The sequence below is a fragment of the Megalops cyprinoides genome, chromosome 1, assembly GCF_013368585.1.
Source record: "Megalops cyprinoides isolate fMegCyp1 chromosome 1, fMegCyp1.pri, whole genome shotgun sequence".
Taxonomy (NCBI): Eukaryota; Metazoa; Chordata; class Actinopteri; order Elopiformes; family Megalopidae; genus Megalops; species Megalops cyprinoides.
In genome coordinates this window covers 7,742,590-7,748,808 of record NC_050583.1, presented here as the reverse complement: position 1 = coordinate 7,748,808, position 6,219 = coordinate 7,742,590, and the positions used below count along the sequence as shown (strand labels likewise).

The window sequence follows — 6,219 nt, the reverse complement described above, 5'->3', positions numbered from 1 at the left end:
CCATGTTTGTTGGTTCCCAAGCCAGATGGAACTTATAGGTTCTGCACAGACTATCGGCAGGTGAATGCGGTGACAAAAGCAGATTGTTATCCTCTACCCAGGTTGGATGACTGCATTGACCAGGTTGGCCCGGCTAAATATGTTAGCAAATTGGATCTCCTTAAAGGCTACTGGCAAGTTCCCCTAACGGATAGGGCAAAGGAGATCTCTGCATTTGTCACCTATGAGGGGCTATACCAATATACAGTTATGGCCTTTGGGATGCGAAATGCCCCAGCAACATTCCAGCGACTGATAAATCAGGTTTTGTGTGGGCTGGAGGGGTGTTCTGCATACCTGGATGACGTTGTAGTGTATAGTTCTACGTGGAAAGAACATGTTGAGCGAATGAAGGCTTTATTTGAGAGATTGGTGCAGGCCAATCTTACAGTGAACTTGGCGAAATGTGAATTTGGAAAGGCTACTGTCACCTATCTTGGTAAGGAGGTGGGCCAAGGTAAGGTCCGCCCAGTAAGAGCCAAGGTAGAGGCCATTGATCAGTTCCCTGTACCTAAAACCAGGAAAGAATTAATGAGATTCCTTGGCATGGTTGGGTATTATAGGGGTTTCTGCTGTAACTTTTCATCTGTGGTGGCCCCCTTGACAGATTTACTGAGTGCCAAGGTCAGTTTTGTATGGACCCAGGGGTGCCAGGAGGCTTTTGAAAGGGTCAAGGCGATCCTGAGTAGCTCTCCTGTGCTCTCAGCACCTCGTTTTGAGAAGGCCTTTAAGCTTGCTGTAGATGCTAGTGATGCTGGTGCTGGTGCTGTCTTATTGCAAGAGGATGAGTTAGGAATTGACCATCCTGTTTGTTATTTTTCAAAAAAGTTTGACAAGCACCAGAGGAACTATTCCACTATTGAAAAGGAGACTCTTGCTCTGGTCAAAGCAATACAGCATTTTGAGGTGTATGTAGGTGCTACTGTGCATCCAGTGGTTGTTTTTACAGACCATAACCCTCTAGTGTTTTTACAACGCATGAAAAATAAAAATCAAAGGTTGATGCGTTGGAGTTTGTTCCTCCAGGATTATAACCTGGAGATTAGGCACATTCGGGGTAAGGACAATATTATTGCTGATACCCTGTCACGTTGCCACATGTAGACAAATTTTAGATATGACAATAAATAACTAAGCTTGAGTTTGGAAATTTGTTTTCTTATTTATTTATTGTCTTAAGGGGGGTGGTGTTACGGGTATGCCACATGACGTCAGGAAAAGGGTGCACGGAAGTAAGGTTTAGGGGTCACATGACGTCAGGGTCACGGGTGCACGAACTTGTGCACCTTGGGTAATTTAAATGTCTATGGCGGCAAGCACAGTCGGACGGAATTTGAGTGAGTACCAGCGTACTATATTGTGCGAATTTAGTGTTGTCTCGCTTTGTGTTTAAGAGCCGCTTTTTGTGTAAAGTTCGTAAGACGGTGGTGCATTTTTTGTCGAGTTTATTTTCTAGTTTTGTTTTGGTTGTTTTGGGTAGGACGGTGGAGCCGGTCCGACGGTCTATTGCAGACTGGCCGGTCCCCACCGTTTTATTTCATTCTTTTGCGCACCGATCTCCAGATCTCCATACTTTTCTTTACTCCACATTACTTTCTTCCCTCTCTCTAAAACCACTCTTTCTAAAACTCCAGTGCACTGCTATCTCTCCAACTATCTGTTCTCCAATCTGTATAAATACTGTTCAACCCGTTCAACTGCGAAGCACTCGCCACTGCGTCTTCTGCCCGGCTGGACCAAACTCGGAAGAGTGAGTAGCCGGGAGTGTTATATTATTATGTGCGGAGTATTTGTCCTGCCAACTGCCCTGTGACTGCCTGTAGTCACCTTTGGTAGGAGTCTGGCCGTAACAGTACCAACAAACTACGCCCACAGAAACTGGCAAGTTGGTATAAAAGCTAGGTTCAGTTAAAGCCAAATTAGCTTTTGGTTTTAACCAACAAAAAGATGGCACTATCTTCCTCACTGAGAGCCACTTTTCTAGCCCTCTGTCTCCATGTCCCTAGCGCCACACCATACGACAGCATCAACGAATGCAAAAAAACAGCCAATGTGCCGGGGCTCGGGGTGCTGCCCGGTGGAGGCTGGGACAACCTGAGGAACGTGGACATGGGCCGGGTCATGAACATGAATTACTCCCTTTGCCAGACCACGGAGGATGGGGTGTACCTCCTGCCAGACCAAGTGTTCACTGTGCCGCAGAAGTCCACCAAGGTGGAGATCAACTCTGAGATCATCGAGAGCTGGACGGAGCAGACGAGCACCACAGCCAGGTCCATAAACTTAGAGGTGTCCTTCAATCCTGTACTCCAAGGCAAATTCTCTGTGGAGAACGAGAGGATGAAGAAGCACCAGGCGAAGTAGGATTCCTACACCAGCCGCACTCAGGTGAGAGAGCCAGTGGAGCAAACCTGCATGCCCAGTTTCTGAAGTAGTGCAACACACTGAAGTGCTAATCACACTTTCAAATAACTGCACAGCTCTTTCCTATTAGTTTGCAAAGCACTTGCTGCAAAGCAGCAGTGTGGTGGAATAGTACAGTGCAGCTCTTTTAACCTGCAGGCTGCCTGCTCAATTTCAGCCTACAGGTAAGCCTCAGTCTAGTGCAGAGGGATGCCATACTTTTTTATCATTATTTAAAACAACAGAAGCTGAAGTGTGAATGGACAGCTGCTACACGTTAGCCTTTAAATTTGATTGAGTTTAACAGTGTTTTTTGACACTTTTCAATACATCAGCAATAATCCTAACCTAAGCTTGACAGGCTGCCACTAAACAACCAAGGGTAACATTCTCTCTCTTCTTTATGCCTCTCTCTCACTCTCACTCGCAGGTGCGTAATTTCATCTACAGTGTAAAAGCTCGCCCAGGCTTTGCCTTGGACCCGATTTTCACAAGTCGGGTGACTGACATTGCCAGCGCTCTCGAGAACAATGAGACGCGTTTGGCAGCATACCTTTCTGAGACCCTGGTGCTGGACTATGGCACACACGTCCTCACCTCCGTAGATGCTGGGGCCACTCTGATGAAGGAAGACTACCTCAGCAAGTCCTTTGTGCGGAAAAGCAAAAGCACAAACATCTCCTTGACCTTGTCCGCCAGGGTGTCTTTCACCAAGGCAGTGGACTTCGGCCTGGATTCCAGAGTGGACTACACGAAAAATGAGAAACTGCTCGAGGCCTATGAAGGAAATACAACCTACTCTCTCATCCTCAGCAATGGCGGTATCCCCTTCTACCCCAGCATCTCTCTGCAGACATGGCAACAGAGCATCAGCAATAATCTGGTGGCCATTGAGCGCTCAGGACTTCCTCTTCACTTCTTCCTCAACAAGCAAACCCTCCCTGACCTCCCAGATCCCACCATCCTGAAGCTGGCCAGCGCTGTGTCCCAGGCCATTCAACGCTACTACACTGTCAACACCCACCCCGGCTGCACTGATCCTGGCTCCAGTAACTACAACTACCAGGCTAACGTGGACGACCAATCCTGTGAGGGTGTAACAAAGAACCTAAACTTTGGAGGGGTGTTCCAGCAGTGTACCCCACTCACCAGTGGTGCACCCACTCAGGAGATGTGCAAGACCCTCACCCAGAAAAACCCCCAGACTGGGGATCCGAACTGCCAGCAGTCCTACAACGAGACCCGCCTGCGGACAGAGGAGAGGGAGCAAGGCTACAGCGAGTACCAGTGCAGAAAAGTCTGCCGTACACCTGCTGGCTGGTGCTGAAATGTTGCGATACTGTGTGCAGCAATGTGTACCTTGTGCAGCGTGTGAGGGTGGAGACTTACTGGTGCGCCGCCGTCAACATCACCACACCCAGTACCCCAGGATTCCTCTTCGGGGGACTGTATGGCCCCAAGCTGGTAAACCCCCTCACTAAGTTGAAGGGGTGCCCGGGCAAGTTTGGCTCCTACACCCTGATGTCGGAGAGCCTGAAGGTCTGCCTCAGCAGCAACTACGAGACGGACGCGCGTTTCGCAGTGCCGTTCGGGGGGCTGTTCAGCTGCGAGGCGGGCAACCCCATGGCGGGCGGGGACTCTAGGTGCCCGGCCGGGTTCACCCAGCACTCGGCGGGCGTCAGCGATGGGTGCGAGCTGCTGTTCTGCGCCAGCTCCGGCTCCTTCTCCCAGAGGGAGCTCGCACCTATCAAGCTGCCTCCCTACACCCGCCAGCCGGTGCTGGAACAAACTGAACAAGAAAGCGTGGCCGTTGTGAGCGAGCGCGGTGCTGCTTGGGTCAGAAATGCGGACACGCGGCGTTGGACCAGGGCCTCCAGAAAAGATGCTCAGCGCATGGTGGAAGATTTCGCTCTGTCTGCCGCTCCACTGGAAAAAGGCATGTTTGGAGTGATTCTGGCCATCATTCTGCCAACAGCTGTTATGATTCTCTAAAGAAAATATTATAAACACTGCTATGTACAATACAGCCAATATAATGTAATATAGCCATTGCAATACCCAATGATTACTCGGGATGTCAGTCTTGTGGAAAATCATGCCTCCAGTCATTACTTCCAAGATCATTTTTGATTTGATTTTCTCTGTATGATATTTAATTATTTAACATATTTATGTAAAAAACTTAACACCATGAAATAAATAAAAATAAAACCAAAAAAAAAATTGTAGGTGTGCTCCATGATGTCCTCTGTGAAAAGCCCAGAATTTGGGCTGTGAGTCCAAGAATTTAATTAGCATGTCATGTAATTCCAATAAAGGCAACTGGCAATGATACCCTCGGTTCTATTCACTACAAGGACAGGATACATGGTGCATCAGTACGTACACTTAACTGTTACTATGAAGCAGCGGTAAGCAGTACCTCAGAGTGCATTCTGGGAAATGCAGTAGATTATGTTGGCGTCACCGCTATCATGGCTCTAGAGAAAAAGTGCCAAGCCCGGAGCTCCAAGACCCCTCATTTGCACACCAGATTTACCCCTGAAATACATCCTAAGAAAGCCCTACAGTCCAACTTCAGTCCAGGTGAACCTGCTGCCACAAAGATGGAACCCTTTCCTCTAGTGTTTGAAATGACCAATGAGGTCCCCCAGATTTTCAATAATGTGCATGCACATGCAAATATGTGGACGTGCACACACATTTGTTCAATTGCAACTATTTAGCTACACTGAAGCAAATTAATGATTTTTCCCTTGAAATTTAACAGGTTTATTAATCAGGCAGATAGGTCATCACAGCTGATAAGCACACAGCTGGTTTGCGGAAAACAACATATTAGATTAATAGGAGACTTGTACAACATCCCTTGCATACATTAAGTAGTACTGGCAAAATTGCTGCCTGGATACACGCGTAGGTGCCTGGAGCAAATTCTTATCTCTCACATCACATACCGAAACTGAACGGTTCATGTCCTCTGTGTAATTAAGTATTGATGTTGGTATTACAGTCCTCTAATGTCAAAACTACACTGAGCCCTCCATAGTTTTAGAATGGAATTATCTGGAATCTATCAAACAGTTTATGAAGAGTTTATGCAATCTTAATTAAACAAAGAGTTTATGCAATCTTAATTAAAACAAAACAAAAACACTAACTACAAATTCAAGTAACTAAAGTCTGTAGCCAGAATCCCTGCTACAGTAACTAACAGAGCAATACACGAGGGTGTGCGGTCACTACGACGGCACGGTCAATGATCGCAAATTTCAAAATGAGAGTAATAATACCATTTAAATTCTTTCTTTTTTACATATTATAAATCTGCAACATACAATATTAAAACTTACCTTGACTCAATGCAACAGTAGCCTACATGAAATGGCATGTTACAGAAGCAGATTTTAGTGGTGATGTAAGTGAAATTCGGGTTTTCTCCAATGTCATTTGGTGCTCTACTCAGGTTTTGTCAAAGATTGGAAATGACTGTGACACATATAAAACGAGTAGACAGACAAAAATATACTTTATTTTATTTTTCTGTAGATCGCAGACCGAAAATAAGAATAATGCCTTTATAGCAACCTGCTGCGATACTTCTTGATTAAAAACGCCGAATGTCCCCCAGAAACGAAATACTTTAGCGCCATCACCTGCTCTTAGGAGGCTACTGTAGTTGTAGACAGGTATGCACACACCCAAACCCAATTCAACCGAGATGAGTGCGTGCGGCTGTCTACCGGCTAACGACAACAGAGGGAAACATGAACCACA

At 46.5% G+C, this 6,219-nt stretch overlaps 1 pseudogene; it reads left to right on the top strand.

The window, feature by feature from the left end:
- The first annotated feature begins 1,986 nt into the window (after nt 1–1,986).
- LOC118787237 lies at nt 1,987–4,434 on the top strand (annotated as a pseudogene).
- The last annotated feature ends 1,785 nt before the right edge of the window (nt 4,435–6,219 follow it).